The sequence below is a fragment of the Gopherus flavomarginatus genome, chromosome 1 (assembly GCF_025201925.1).
Source record: "Gopherus flavomarginatus isolate rGopFla2 chromosome 1, rGopFla2.mat.asm, whole genome shotgun sequence".
Classification (NCBI taxonomy): Eukaryota; Metazoa; Chordata; order Testudines; family Testudinidae; genus Gopherus; species Gopherus flavomarginatus.
Genome location: NC_066617.1, coordinates 300,784,383 through 300,800,698, shown reverse-complemented (window position 1 = coordinate 300,800,698; position 16,316 = coordinate 300,784,383). Strand labels below are relative to the sequence as shown.

Below are 16,316 nucleotides of genomic sequence, written 5' to 3'. Positions count from 1 at the left end.
TTGCTCCTCCCATGGCTTGGGTAAAGAGCACTAAAAGTGCCTTTATTTAGTGCCTAAAAGGCCATATAGAATGGAATGTTGGATTTACATACAGTAATGAGCCTCCCCCATGTCTCCCTGCTGTATAGCCCAATTTGCCTTCCAGGAGCTAGAGTTGCCCGGGCAGCTCTCTATCCTATAGTCATTAGAGCTCCCAGATCTTCGGGAGACACCCTTCTCAAAGAAGTTCCCCTTATGTAGTAATTGGTACTGAAACCAACAGTACAATTTGCCCTTATAATGCGACAAAGAGTCCTGTGGCACTCTATAGATTAACAGACGTATTGGAGCATAAACTTTTGTGGGTGAATACCCACTTCGTCAGATGCATGTGGGTACTCGCGGGTGAATACTCACATGCGTCTGACAAAGTGGGTATTCACTCATGAAAGCTTATGCTCAAGTATGTCTGTTAGTCCATAAGGTGCCACAGGACTCTTCATTGCTTTTTACAGATCCAGACTAACATGGCTACCCCTCTGAAACTTGCCCTTATAATGTAATCTCTGCAGGGCACATACAGCTTTTTAGAAGCAAATAACATGTGTATGCTTGTGGTGCTGTACAAATAAATAAATGCATCCCACCTAATAAACACACCTACTAATTAAGGGTCTGATCCAGCTCCTGATACAGTCAATAGAAAGGTTCTCACTGAAGTCAATGGGAGTTAGATTCAGGTCTTAACTACGGCCACATCTGCAGAAAAGAAGGGGATCTCAACAGACAAATCATTCCTCAATTCTGAATTTTGTATTTGTCACTTGGATAGTGGGGGACTGAATGCTCCACCAATTCCCAGGCAGCCAAAATGAATCCTGTTGGAAGATGTTTTTTGTTTATGTTGTTTGGAAAAATAGTTAGAAGTGTTATATCCCTTTGATATAATTTTCTGCTCCTTAATTTTGCAGTGGTGGTTATGGATATAGAATCTCTCTAGTACTTAGTTAACTTGATTTAAGAACATAAGAACGACCACACTGGGTCAGACCAGTGGTCCATCTAGCCAAGTATCCTGTCTTTTAAGAATGGCCAATGTCAGGTGCTTCAGTGGGAATGAACAGAACAGGCAATCATCCCCTATAAGTTGCAAGATATTTTTGTAAAAAAAGGTGTATGTATTGTGTTAATGCAAATGCCATTCTTGTCTCAGTGCTGGGGAAGAAGTTTGAATGGACCAAAATGAGGATGGTCAACTCTGGGGGAAGGGAGGGAAAATCTTGAGTCCAGACATACTGGAGCTTAGCCCCATCTTGTTCATCAAATTACATGTGGGAGTGTGCCTGGGGAAGGGAGCGGCTTCTCTGCCTCTCATTGGCCAGCCGAGGAGGATGAAGGGAGCTGAATGGTTCCTCCTTCTCAATTTAAAGCTTTTCTGGGCATCTGGGTCATTGCTTCCTCACTCTCTCCCTCTGGTTGAGGTGTATTGAGGATGCCCAAGGTTTGATCACCTGTTTTGGGGGATTAGGAAGAAATTGCTGGCAGGGATGTGGAGGGTTTTTCAAATTCCTCATGTCATTGTGAAAGCACAGTATAGGTTGATATTTCTATTCTTATTCCTTGTAAGTTATGAGGTACTACAGCAGGGGTTGGCAACCTCTGTCACGCGACTCGCCAGGGTAAGTACCCTGGCAGGCCAGGCAAGCAACCTGACAGGCTGGGCCAGTTTGTTTATCTGCCGCATCAGCAGGTTTGGCAGACTGCGGCTCCCGCTGGCGGCGGTTCGCCGTCCCAGGCTAATAGGGGTGGCGCTAAGTGCTGCGGGCCGAGCAACATCCTGACCGCGGCTTCCCGCCGCCCCCATTGGCCTGGGAAGGCAAACAACAGCCAGCGGGAGCCGCGATCAGCCAAACCTGCTGAAACAGCAGATAAACAAACTGGCTTGGACTGCCAGGGTGCTTACCCTGGCGAGCCACGTGCCAGAGGTTGCTGGACCCTGTACTACAGGAATGTTTAACTTGTCATAGCTTGTGGTCAGAATCCTGTGTGGAAGAAAGCTAAAAGAGTCAGCTCCCAGCCCATGACATGTTGTTGGATCTTTTTTTCTGTGAGGTAAATGGGAGACCAGAAATCTTTATGTCCTCTTCACAGTAGGGAAGGCACAATAATTCAGAAGTGATCTGTGTCCTAAAGGCAGCTGAACAAGTTCTACTTCATGTTGTTGATTATACAGTGAGAGCTTTGTATCCCTGGACTGAATTCTGTTAAATGCTTGGTATGTGACAGAGGATGGGTGGATAATGCCCTCACCATTGTAACATTAATAAAATTGCAGCCTCCTTCTTAAATCCATCCCTGTGTCTTTCATTCACCTATGTATCCTGATCTAAGTATTTTCATCTGAGCTCTTCTTTTTTGATGAATTGAACCAAAATATTATTCTGTGGTATTAACCAGTGTACTGCAGAGACAATAGATGAATTGAAGTAAATGCACTATTTCTATTTGTGCGAGGAACTTCATTCAGTATTATTAGTGTTTGATATAAATATAATTCCAGAAAAAAAATCATTATTTTATTAAAATCGTAGTTGCTTCAGAAGAACAGAAGAACAGCCATACTGCGTCAGACCAAAGGTCCATCTATCCCAGTAACCTGTCTTCAACAGTGGCCAATGTCCAGTGACCCAGACGATATGAACAGAACAGGTAATCATCAAGTGATCCACACCCTTTCGCCCATTCCCAGCTTCCGGCTACAGAGGCTAGGAACACCATCCCTGTTCATCCCGGCTAATAGCCATTGAAGGACCTATCCTCCATGAAATTATATAGTTCTTTTTTTAACCCTGTTATAGTCTTGACCTTCACAACATCTTCTGGCAAGGAATTCTACAGGTTGACTGTGTGTTGTGTAAAAAAAATATATTTTTTGTTTGTTTTAAACTTTACTGCCTATTAATTTCATTCAGTGACCACTAGTTCTTGTGTTAGGGGAAGGAGTACTTCCTTGTTTATTTTCTGCACTCCAGTCATGATTTTATAAACATCTATCATATCCCTCCTTAGTCTTCTCTTTTCCAAGGTTAAAAGGCCCCCTTATTAATCTCTCCTCAGACGGAAGACATTCCATACCCCTAATCATTTTTTTTGCCCTTTTCTGAACTTTTTCAAATTCAATTTTTTTTTGAGATGGGGTGACCACATCTACACGCAGTATTCAAGATGAAGGCATACCACAGAGGCAATATGATATTCTCTGTCTTATTATCTATCCCTTTTATAATGATTCCCAACATTCTGTTCACTTTTTTGACAGCTGCTGCACATTGAGTACGTTTTCAGAGAACTAACCACAATGACTCCAAGATCTCTTTCTTGAGTGATAACAGCTAATTTAGACCTCATCATTTTTTATGTATAATTGTGTTTGTTTTCCAATGTGCATTACTTTGCTTTTATCAACTTTGAATTTCATCTGCCATTTTAGTGCTTAGTCACCCAGTTTTGAGAGATCTTTGCAGTCTGCCTGGGACTTAACTATCCAAAGTAATTTTGGATCATCTGCAAATTTTGCCACCTCACTGTTTACCCCTTTTTCCAGATGATTTATGAATATGTTGAATAGGACTGGGCCCAGAACACACCCCTGGGGGACACTACTATTTATCTCTCTCCATTCTGAAAACTGACCATTTATTCCTAGCCTCTTTTTCATTTAGCCAGTTATCAATCCATAAAAGGACCTTTCCTATTATCCCATGACAGCTTACTTTGCTTGTCAAGGGCTTTCTAAAAATCTTAGTACACTATATCCACTGGATCTCCCTTGTCCACATGCTTGTTGACCCCCTCAGAGAATTCTAGTAGATTGGTGAGGCATGATTTCCTTTTCCAAAAACATGTTGACTCTTGCCCCCAAAATTATGTTCATCTATGTGTCTGACATTTTTGTTCTTTACTATAGTTTTAACCAGTTTGCCCAGTACTGAAGTCAGGCATACCAGCTTGTAATTCCCGGGAGTACCTCTGGATCCCTTTTTAAAAATTAGCATCACATGATCCTCCAGTCATTTGGTACAGAAGCTGATTTAAATGATAGGTTAAAGATGACAATTAGGTCTTCATTTTTACATTTGAGTTCCTTCAGAACTATTGGGTGAATACCATCTGGTCCTAGTGACTTATTACAGTTTAGTTCATCAATTTGTTCCAAATCCTTCTCTAATGACACCTCAATCTGGGACAGTTCCTCAGATTTGTCACCTATAAAGAATGGCTCAGGTTTGGGAATCTCCCTCACATCCTCAGCCATGAAGACCAATGGAAAGAATTCATTTAGTTTCTTCCCAATGGCCTTATCGTCCTTGAGTGCTTCTTGAGCATCTTGAACGTCCAGTCGCCCCACTGGTTGTTTAGCAGTCTTCCTGCTTCTGATTTACTTAATTTTTTTTATATTGCTTTTTGAGTCTTTAGGTAGATGTTCTTCAAATTATTTTTTGGCTTTCCTAATTATATTTTTTACACTTCATTTGCCAAAGTTTATGATCTTTTCTATTTTCCTCTTTTTAAAGGATGCCTTTTTGCCTCTCATTACTTCTGTTACTTTGTTGTTTAGCCACGGTGGCACTTTTTTTGATTTTCTTACTATATTTTTTAATTTGGGTATACATTTAAGTTAGGCCTCTATTATAGTATCTTTAAAAAGTTTCCAAACAGCTTGCAGGGATTTCACTTTTTGAGCTGTACCTTTTATTTCTGTTTAACTAACCAACTCATTTTTGTGTAGTCCCCTTTCTGAAATTAAATGCTACAGTGTTGGGCTGCTGCGGTGTATTCCCTACCACAGGGATGTTAAATTTTATTATATTGTGGTCACTATTACCAAATGATCCAGCTATATTCACCTCTTCAACAAGATCGTGCTCCACTTAGGGCTAAATCAAGACTTGCCTCTCCTCTTGTGGGTTCCAGGACTAGCTGCTCCAAGAAGCAATCATTTAAGGTGTCAAGAAACAACAAAGTTCATTTAAAATAGAAATGTTGACATTGGTGCTGCTATTTCAATAAATCTTAAGCAATGGTTTATTATTTTTGAAAAAAAAAAATCAGCTTTTGGCCTGTTACTTGGTCTTTAAAAAATTTAGATGTTAATTATACTGTATGAGCAAAAAGCTCAAAGGCATTATGCTAGTAAAGCTTGGCGGAAACCCAATAAACCCATTCCAGTCTAAAGCACCATCAAGGGAACTAAAACAAGTGTATGTCAGTATGTTTGATAGTGTAGCCTAGGGGGACATAACACTTGCTCTATATGGGAAGAAAACAGCAGGCCTTTTCACTAAAAATGAGACAGAGAAAAAACTTGTGATCGCAAAACAGAAAACCATATTGCTGATAAAACAAAAATGTAAGAGGTTCTACACAAATTCAAGCTGTGTCTTTCCCAACTAAAATTTCATATTAATTTGCAGGTCTGTTTTTTAGTTGCACAGCTAGCAGGAACTGTGAAAAAGGAAATTAGTTGTTCTTTTTCCAGAGACTCTTCACGGCAAACTTCTTGCTTTGCTTTTTTTTCTCTTTGAGCTGAAATATCAGACTCTGATTAGCTGCTTTATCTGCTCTTCTTATTTACAATAATAAAAAAAGAAAAAAGGGAGGCACCCAAATTAGTGCCCTCTTCTGAAAATTTGATTGAAGACATTTTTACATTAAGATTCTGGATACAGTTTCATGAGATCAGATTCCTAAACTAACAAAATGTGATATTTTGAGAAATTCTTTCTCTACACAGATAATGGATTAAATTATTTATTTTGCCCATTTAATTATATTGTTCTTTACTTTCATTTTGATCATAACTCTCAACCCAGACCTAAAAGAAAAGACCAAATTGTACTTGCAGCGTGATAATTTCAGTAGAGTTACCTCTGGTAACAGGCAGAAACATATTTGATCATAAAGGCTTTACAACAGTGGTGGGCAACCTGTGGTCCATGGGCCACAAGTGACCCATCAGAGTGATCTTATTGCAGGCCGCGAGACATTTTGCTGATATTGACCATCCACAGGCATGGCCTCCCCCTGCAGCTCACAGTGGCTGTGGTTCATTGTTCCCGGACAATGGGAGCTGTAGGAAGTGGGGGATTTATGGCTGTTTTGAGTTCCTGGTATGGTGCAATTGGCCAGAGCATATAACTGAATCTGGCCCTCTGACTGCATAGGAATAATTTTTTGGGTGTGCACTGATCATTTCATTCAGGAATCTGTAAATGCTTTCCCAATATAAATTTAATCAAATCTCATAACCTCACAATTGCATCTAATTTACAAATGCATAAACTGAGGTGCAGAAGTTTGTGACCTGCCCATAGTTACAGGGTGAGTCAGTGACTGAGGGCTGGGAATATCCTTTGGGAATTCTTACTCTTCTTCCCCTTTCCTACCATTACTTCCTACCATGTCTCTCTAGTATATGGAAATAGAAGCTTATCTAGTACAACAGCCCATACAGAGGGAAATGTCTACATACACACAGAGAGAGAGAGAGAGAGAGCGAGCAGATACATGTATTAGTTAGTAAAATAAGGACAAGCAGCTGTACATATAATATATCTTTTTCATAATACTGAATTTAAAAAAATAATCATTTAGCTCCTGTAATGTACTGTGAGATGTCTGACTTCCTAAATGGGTTCAAGTGTAACTTACTGTTACTCATCACAAGGTCATTTCTGTATTTAAGAGCCTTGCAAAAAAAGATAATTGATTGAGCTGATCCAAGTGCCTTGCTCATCTCACTAGACCTATTTCTCAGCTGCCCTAGGTTAATCGCCAAGTCTGCCACATGCTGATGTCCTCCATTACATCATAATTAGAATTCAGCAGGCAAAGCTGGGGAAAGCTGGCAAAATTATTCATATTTTCCTTCTAGGAGCCAGATGTTGCTGAAATGATTCCATTTAATTTTGTGATAGATGCAATAATAGAGTCCATGTGCAGAGAGCTGATAGTGACATTGATAGCAGTATACGGAAAGTGAAGTGAGGCACGCTTCTTGGCTAGTTAATTATGATTATTCATTTATGTGGATCATCTCATTTCATATTACATTTAAAGTAGATAGAGAAAGTATTAAGAATATTCAAATGTAAAACTGTTTAAAATAATTCTGCACATGTAAAGCTGTGCTCTGTAAAGTTAAGGCTGCTGAAGTGGCTTTTTTTCCCCCCTTATCAACAGTGAAATAGCCACAGCATTGATATCTTGTTGGGATATAAAGAGCTCTATATGGTGACATTATATATGATTTGATATACAAAACATGTGCATTATAGTGCTGAAGTAGATTGATGCCCGTAAGAAATAAGTTATAGACAGATATTGAATGCTATGGAGATGAATATCAAGTGGTTGATTCTATCTACAAACATGAAGTCAAGGGATATTAAACTTGAGGGATATTAAAATATGGATTTAGTGGACTAAATTATATTCTGGTGTAAGTAAGTACAACTCGCAGTGAAATATATGGCCACTTATATTTATTAAATCAACTTTAATTCTGGTATTAGATTTTGAATGTTATCAAACATATATGGAAATTATACACATGAATTCAAAACGTAGTAACATGTTTTAAAAAAATAAAATTTTAACAAGAAGATGAAGGCAAATTTCTAACTGAAATTTGATTTCCTGAATAGTGAATACTGTTTTTATTTTTCTAACTCATCGTTCAGGAGAGAATTGTTTGAAAATATGAATAAATTTATTAATACTTCTCCAGACCTGAGGATTATTGTCTACTAATACTAAGTATATACATCTAAGTGGAAAATCTGATCAAAAACAAAATATGGATGAAAATGGAAACAAAAATATTTTGTGAAATTCTTTTTGCTCTAGTAAACAATAGAAATTTGCTAATACTATGTATGACTCTTTTCAGTAGATGACACTGGGCAATGCAGCTGTATATTTTTCACTGATTAGTGAAGCTTGTTAAAACTGTCTTTGAGTGAGTATGTGCAATCACAAATGTAGGTAGTGTTTTGTTTGGTTTTGCTCTTTGACTGAAATCTTCTGATCTCCATCTCACCAACAAATGACAGAAATGAGTTGGCTTAGAATGGGCCAACTTCAGTAACTAGAGAGCTGTTTTTGACAGGGAAAGAAACTGTGTGGCTCAGAGTTTGGAGATGTTGTCCTAGAGTTCTGATGTGCTGCTTCTGTGAATTAGAAACTGAATTTTGCCTTTGCCATCTAATATTTCTGCTTAGGAATAATGTACATGCTTTTAAATAAATTACATTGTGATACAATCCAGTGCTGGTGCTAGCTCATTGGGGGCCCCAAGCAGGAATATTTGGGGACCCTCTACATTCACAACACAAACTAATAATTAATGGGGGTCCCCTTGAGTCAAGCAGTTGCTTAGTTTGCTTATGCCTAGCACCAGCCGTGATAAAACCCTTTATATCTGTTAATTCATTTCTCTCCCAGTTAAGAAATAACCTGTCTCTTGACCACTTGTCATGGTATAATTCCCCACTCTGAACCTTAGCGTCCAAAAGATGGGGTACCAGCATGAATTCCTCTAAGCTTAATTACCAGCTTAGTACTTGTAGCGCTGCCACCAACCAGGAATTCCAGTGCCTGGTACACTCTGGTCCCCCCAAAACCTCTCCTGGGGATCCCCAAGACCCAGACCCTCTGGATCTTAACACAAGGAAAGTAAACCCTTTCCCTCACCGTTACCTCTCCCAGGCTTCCCCTCCCTGGGTTACCCTGGAAGATTACTGTGATTCAAACTCCTTGAATCTTAAAACAGAGAGGAAAATTCACCTTCCCCCCCTCCTTCTCTCTCCCCCTCCCAGACTCTCCCTGAGAGAGAAAGTAATCCTAACACAGAGAGAAAATTAACCTTTCTCTCCCCCTTTACTCCTTTCTCCCCACCAATTTCCTGGTGGATCCGGACCCAGTCCCCTGGGGTCTCACCAGAATAAAAAAACAATCAGGTTCTTAAACAAAAAAAGCTTTTAATTAAAGAAAGAAAAAAACAGTAAAAATTATCTTTGTAAATTTAAGATGGAATATGTTACAGGGTCTTTCAGTTATAGACACTGGGAATACCCTCCCAGCCTAAGTATACAAGTACAAATTAAAATCCTTTCAGCAAAATACAAATTTGAACTCCTTCCAGCCAAATACACATTTACAAATAAAGAAAACAAACATAAGCCTAACTCGCTTTATCTACCTAGTACTCACTATTCTGAACTTATAAGAGCCTGTATCGGAGAGATTGGAGAGAAACCTGGTTGCACGTCTGATCCCTCTGAGCTCCCAGAGTGAACAATAACCAAAATCTAACAGCACACACAAAAACTTCCCTCCCTCAAGGTTTGAAAGTATCCTGTCCCCTGACTGGTCCTTTGGTCAGGTGACAGCCAGGCTCACTGATCTTGTTAATCCTTTACAGGCAAAAGAGATATGAAGTACTTTTGTTCTATTAACTCTTACTTATCTGTTTATGACACCACTTGAAAGACATCATATTATGATTACACTTAAAAACCCCACAATTTAGTGTTGCAGTAATGCCTAGGAGTTCCAAACATGGGACTAGGACCTCAGGGTGCTAGGCTGTACTGACATAAAACAAAAAGAGGTACAGACAGGCGAGCACAAAGAAAAAAAAGAGAATAGTGCCCAGTATTCTGTAGAATTCAGCGGATCAGAAATCTCTCAACCCATAATTTGATTTCTTGCTTAGTCAATCTGGATTCTTCAACTTTTTTTTTTAAAATATGTTATTTTCACCTAGCACATCCATAGATCAATTTCTCAGACTCTCACAACATAAAAGCTAGACAGTAGTTTACGTTCTAAAACAGAAGAAACTGTCTTGGCAAGCCTTAGTAGTGCTTAACAGGCCACAGAGTCTCCCTTTTGGAAGTAAGGTCAGAAATAGTAGCAAAAATGAACTTGGACAGTTACTTTGGATGTTGATTAATGTTGCAATTACTAAGGTAGATACATTGTCATACTGTCTGAAGAAATACTGTAATGATTGCCCTCTGTGAATTTCAGGTGGTGAAGACAGAAATAGGCATATAAGTTGAGCTCCATTAGGTCAAAAGACTTGTGACATGCTGAGGGGTATAATGAATAATTGAGAATCTTTGTTTTCATTACCATGGGGTGTTCTGATATATTTCTTTAATATATATTGTAACTGTATACCGCCAAGCTAACAACTATCCATTAATTGTGGAATATGTTTTGAATATTTCTGCATTTTCATACAAAGTCAATCCAACTAGGTCCGGAACAGACTTTTTCCCTCAAAATATAAACAGTGTTCCTTCATAGTGCATTGAAAAGAAATCAGAAAATGTACAGCGTGTTTATGGACCAAGCAGAATAGCTTTATAATATATTTATAATATAATGTGGGCCTGATACTGTGAGATTCTGCCTCCTTCAACTCCCACTAAAGTCAATGGGAGTTGAGTGTGCTTAGCACCTGGCAGGATTTGAAACTTCATTTAAAAACTAGTGTTATGAAAAGTGATTTTCCTTTCTTCAATCTACTGATGACAGATGAAATGTTTTTCTTCAACTGTGTATTTTTTTTTACAAACTGAGACACACAATAATCCTCCATAAATCAGTGTATAATTACCAACTATTCAGCAGGGTGTAAATATTCCCACCATAACTACAAAGCCTCAGCTGTTTAAAAAAAGAGTTATGCAACTCTCCATCCATCTAAGCAAAGGTAATAGAGCAGATGTTAAAGTCATCACATGTCAAAAGTATAGAGAAAGTTTAGCAGCAGAGCACTAAGCACAGGGAATATGGAAGTTGGTCTTTTTGATTTTGCACATACACCATACATTAAGCAAATCTTATTCTAAAACCATTAACATTAGGATAGCATGTGGATTCAGTATTCCAAATAATATGGTAACATATAATGTAATGAAAATAACCAATCTGAATTATCTATATGTAGGACCCTATCAAATTCATGACTGTGAAAAACACATCATGGACCATGAAATATGTTCTCTTCCGTGATATCTGGCCTTGATGAGAAGGGCAGGGTGCGCCATAGCCAGAGCGCTTACCATGCACCAAGCTCCAGTTGCTGCTTCTGGTGGGCCTGGGGAGGAACAGGACTTCCTCTTTTCCTACAGGGCCGCTCTCTGGGCTGGTCAGATCCACCTCCTGGTACCTTTCACGGCTGCAGGACACACCACAACCTCATCTCCCTGCCCCCATTGCTCCCCAGCCACAAAGCACAGCCACTGCTTGCACAACTCTGTGCCTGCCTGAGGCTTGCAGTTTGGTGAGGGGGCAAGACTACTTGTGTCCCCCAAACTATGCCCATGTTAAATGTGCAGGGCATGGCCCCTGGCTCCTGCCCCCTGTTCCAGACTTTCAGCTGGTGCAAATTGGTGTAGCCATTCTGAATTCAGTGAAGCTGCATTTATTTACACCAGCTGAGGATACGACCCAATATTTTTAAAAGTAGCTAGGCTATAGAATGAGTTACTGATTCATGCTATGGAACCTCTGTCACTGGATATCAGAGGGTAGCCGTGTTAGTCTGGATCTGTAAAAGCAGCAAAGAATCCTGTGGCACCTTATAGACTAACAGATGTTTTGGAGCATGAGCTTTCGTGGGTGAATACCCACTTCCTCAGATGCATGTAATGGAAATATCAGGGGCAGGTATATATATGTGTGCTAGCAAGCAAGCTAGAGATAACGAGGTCAGTTCAATCAGAGAGGATGAGGCCCTGTTCTAGCAGTTGAGGTGTGAAAACCAAGAGAGGAGAAACTGGTTCTGTAATTGGCAAGCCACTCACAGTCTTTGTTCAATCCTGAGCTGATGGTGTCAAATTTGCAGATGAACTGAAGCTCAGCAGTTTCTCTTTGAAGTCTGGTCGTGAAGTTTTTTTGCTGCAGGATGGCCACCTTAAGGTCTGCTATAGTGTGGCCAGGGAGGTTGAAGTGCTCTCCTACAGGTTTTTGTATATTGCCATTCCTAATGTCTGATTTGTGTCCATTTATCCTTTTCCGTAGAGACTGTCCAGTTTGGCTGATGTACATAGCAGAGGGGCATTGCTGGCATATGATGGCGTATATTACATTGGTGGATGTGCAGGTGAATGAACCAGTGATGGTGTGGCTGATCTGGTTAGGTCCTGTGATGGTGTCGCTGGTGTAGATATGTGGGCAGAGTTGGCGTCGAGATTTGTTGCATGGATTGGTTCCTGAGCTAGAGTTATTATGGTGTGGTGTGCAGTTACTGGTGAGAATATGTTTCAGGTTGGCAGGTTGTCTGTGGGCAAGGATTGGCCTGCCACCCAAGGCCTGTGAAAGTGTGGGATCATTGTCCAGGATGGGTTGTAGATCCTTGATGATGCGTTGGAGGGGTTTTAGCTGGGGGCTGTATGTGATGGCCAGTGGAGTCCTGTTGGTTTCTCTCTTGGGTTTGTCTTGCAGTAGGAGGCTTCTGGGTACACGTCTGGCTCTGTTGATCTGTTTCCTTATTTCCTCGTGCGGGTATTGTAGTTTTGAGAATGCTTAGTGGAGATTTTGTAGGTGTTGGTCTCTGTCTGAGGGGTCAGAGCAGATGCGGTTGTACCTCAGTGCTTGGCTGTAGACAATGGATCGTGTGATGTGCCCGGGATGGAAGCTGGAGGCATGAAGGTAGGCATAGCGGTCGGTGGGTTTTCGATATAGGGTGGTGTTAATGTGACCATCACTTTTTTGCACCGTGGTGTCAAGAAAGTGGACCTCCCGTGTAGATTGGTCCAGGCTGAGGTTGATGGTGGGGTGGAAGCTGTTGAAATCATGGTGGAATTTTTCCAGAGTCTCCTTCCCATGGGTCCAGATGATGAAGATGTCATCAATGTAGCCTAGATAGAGAAGGGGTGTGAGTGGACGAGAGCTGAGGAAGCGTTGTTCCAGGTCGGCCATGAAGATATTGGCATATTGTGGGGCCATGCGGGTGCCCATAGCAGTGCCATTGATCTGGAGATATATATTGTCATCAAATTTGAAATAGTTGTGTGTAAGTATAAAGGCACAGAGCTCAGCAGCCAGTTGTGCTGTGGCATCATCAGGGATAGTGTTCCTGACAGCTTGTATTCCATCTGTGTGTGGGATGTTTGTGTAGAGAGCCTCTACATCCATGGTGGCTAGGATGGTGTTTTCTGGGAGGTCACCAATGCATTGTAGTTTCCTCAGGAAATCAGTGGTGTCGCGGAGATAGCTGGGAGTGCTGGTGGCATAGGGTCTGAGTAGAGAGTCCATATATCCAGATAGTCCTTCAGTGAGAGTGCCAATGCCCGAGATGATGGGGCGTCCAGGATTTCCGGGTTTGTGGATCTTGGGTAGTAGATAGAATAACCCTGGTCGGGGCTCTAGGGGTATGTTGATTTCTTCTGGTGTTAGTGTAGGGAGTGTCCTGAGTAGACACTCTGTCACTGGAGATACTCAACACTTAACTTGATACCCATCTATCTGCAGTTCATGGATAAAAAGATCAAGACTGCTACAATGTACAAAAACTAACTGGAAGAACCAGTTGGATAATACATACAGATAATATCGTGAGCTCAATTTTTGAGAGTTCTTTAAGATAATTATTGTTCCCATTTTACAAACTGGTTAAATGATTTGCCCAAAGGTTTCTCAGGGAGAGGTATGAATAAAACCCAGGACTCCTGACTCCCATTCTCTGCTCTAGTAATTAGAAAATGTCACCTCACTAAGATGACCCTTCTAACCCAAATAATTGTGGGCCAAATCTTTACTTAGAATCATATACCCACCTCTTTCTGAAGCCATTGTGAGATGCAGGGGCACCTAAGGGCATGATCAAGAAGCTCAAATGTTTGGTCTAACATAATGTAAAGCATCAATAGCAGCCAATGATTGCATATGGTGCTCAGCAGTATGTTAGAGGGCTTTCCCTTCACCCTCTCCCCTGGTTCTTGTCACATCGACAGAAAACAAAAGACCAGAAGTCCAAAGTGTAGACAATGTGATGTTCATAGGAGTTAGTTTCCAGAAAACGTGTTCCATAACTCTGACACCTCAGAGCCTTTTTTCCCAGTGTCTCTCCCTCTTCCCCTCAGGAGGCATAATTATACCTGCAATGCACACCTACAGTCCCACTTACAGCTTAGGGTCATGTTCCATTTTGGGCCTGGGGTCTTCATCCCACCTCTTTGTACCCCATGGGAGGGGTAAGAAGTGAGGTTGTGCTCTGGTCAGGGATGGGCATTTTTTTTTTGTCTTTTAGTGTTCTGTATTTCCCCACCCTCCACCCCCAGCTCCTTTGCCCCTCCTGACTGGTTGTTTGATTTTTGCCTTGAGATAGGGGTTGAGGCCATCTTAAAGTGTGCTCTGAGTAACACTTTAGCCTCTCTTATCTATTCCCATTGTACTAACAAATCCATCTGACCAGGCAGAAGCAACATCACAGTGTCTTTGCAATTGTTTACACATATTAGTATAAGAGTATCAAAATGTCAAACTCCAAATTCTATTGCAGACTAACAAACAGACCTATATACTAACACAGTACTCTAGCTCTACTACAGCAAAACGTGAGATAGACATTCCATTTAAAATTTGTGTTCAGATGCTGTTAATGTCTCAACAATTTTGTTTTTTTTGTTTGTTTCCCTCTCAGGCTAGATGTAAGCTGAATGCTTGATCATTTCTGGAAAGTTTGAGCAAATGTTCATCCATTTTTTATTTCTGCTAGATTGGACAAAAAGTTTTACACTTCTCAGAAACTGTTCATACTTCGCCTGCCTTTGGATAACTTACATAGGTTTTGCCTGAAACTTCAAAATTAGCATGCAAATGACCATCATTTAGATATGTGACATTAAGATTGAAGAAATATGAGTGAAATCACACAGCTTAGTAATGTTTTATAATCCATCAATCTTATCCCACCTCATTCAGTTCTTTTTATATTCATTGCCCACTCTGACTCCACTACAGAATCTATTTGTCTCCCTAACTCTCTGTCCAACTTTTATGTGGATGATCCTATGCTATTTCTATACAGTTCCATCAGGCCTGACTCTATTATGCTCTTCTACGACCACATCCATCTGATCCCTCCACACACCACTCTGGCTGATGACTTTCACTGCCCTATAGAAGTGTCCTCATCAAACATTACTGTGCGGGAAGTTTTTGCTCTAAAGATTCACACCCTTGTTTACAGCTTGGTAATGTACCATAACAAGCCATAAAATACCGGAACAAATAATTTGGGTGGGCTTTAGAGGTACACTGGGCTTGCAAAATGGGATTACAGAACAATTTACAGAAATTTAGGTTTCATTTCTTTACTGAGAGCTCAGTTCTGCTTCTATTAAAGTCCATATCAAACTCCCATAAATTCAGTGGGAGCAGAATTTGGCCCCAAATGTATTGTGACATAGGCATTGCATTGCTGTATCATATTGATTATGAGAATTTACAAACTATAAATTATATTACTAATTGCTATGTGGCCTGGGTAAACTCCTATTCCATTGAGTTTAAATGTTACTTGTCTTGTCTGATTGGCTATAAAAGCTATGAAGGATATTACATTGATTGTTTGATCATTTGCATGCCACAATGCTGTCTCTGCCCACTCCTCTCCTGTTGATTTCTTGTCTCTAAATTTTTGCTTTGTTTGGAATGAATTTTGTGCTTTTCCTCCTGACAGCACTAATCATGCAAATACATCTAACATTTATGCAGCTGGCATTATTTTTGTGTCTCACTTCTGTAGTTAGAACCTTTACAAATAGAGAATAGGAGCGTGTGACAAAGCAATAGACTTTAATATGTTAAATGTTACAGAGGAGCACACAATACTTATAATGGCAATATTTATTGAAAGGTTTCTGCTAGCTAACTTTCTTTGCCATAGGTTTGGATCTTATTTCTCTGGATTTCAGAAAGGTTTGGAAGATCTCCAACAACTGTGATGACACACTAGATCTATCAAATTCTGTGGAAATGCATGCTTGTAAACTTATTAATGTCTCAATGGAACAACAGTTAAAGAAGCTTGAAATTTGATGAAGCAGTGTTTGTAGTGTTTGCCATGGTAAAGAATATTGAGCCTATTTTCCACTTCCTTGAATCTTATATAATGTGAGTATAAAATGTTGGCATGTCATAATAACAGAATTTTCCACTTATTTTGTACAGGTGCAAAGGACTGTAAAAGGTGCTAGAAAATTAGCAGAAAATTAGGCCTTTAATTAGAAAGGGTAATTGTTTACCTCAGTTAA

General features: G+C 40.1%; 1 long non-coding RNA gene across 1 annotated transcript in view; it reads left to right on the top strand.

The window, feature by feature from the left end:
• The first annotated feature begins 2,575 nt into the window (after positions 1-2,575).
• Positions 2,576-16,316, top strand: part of LOC127050796 (uncharacterized) — a 77,731-nt gene continuing 63,990 nt past the window's right edge. The window contains exon 1 of the long non-coding RNA XR_007774282.1: positions 2,576-2,688. This is a non-coding gene — a long non-coding RNA (uncharacterized LOC127050796). The remainder of the gene's footprint in view (positions 2,689-16,316) is intronic.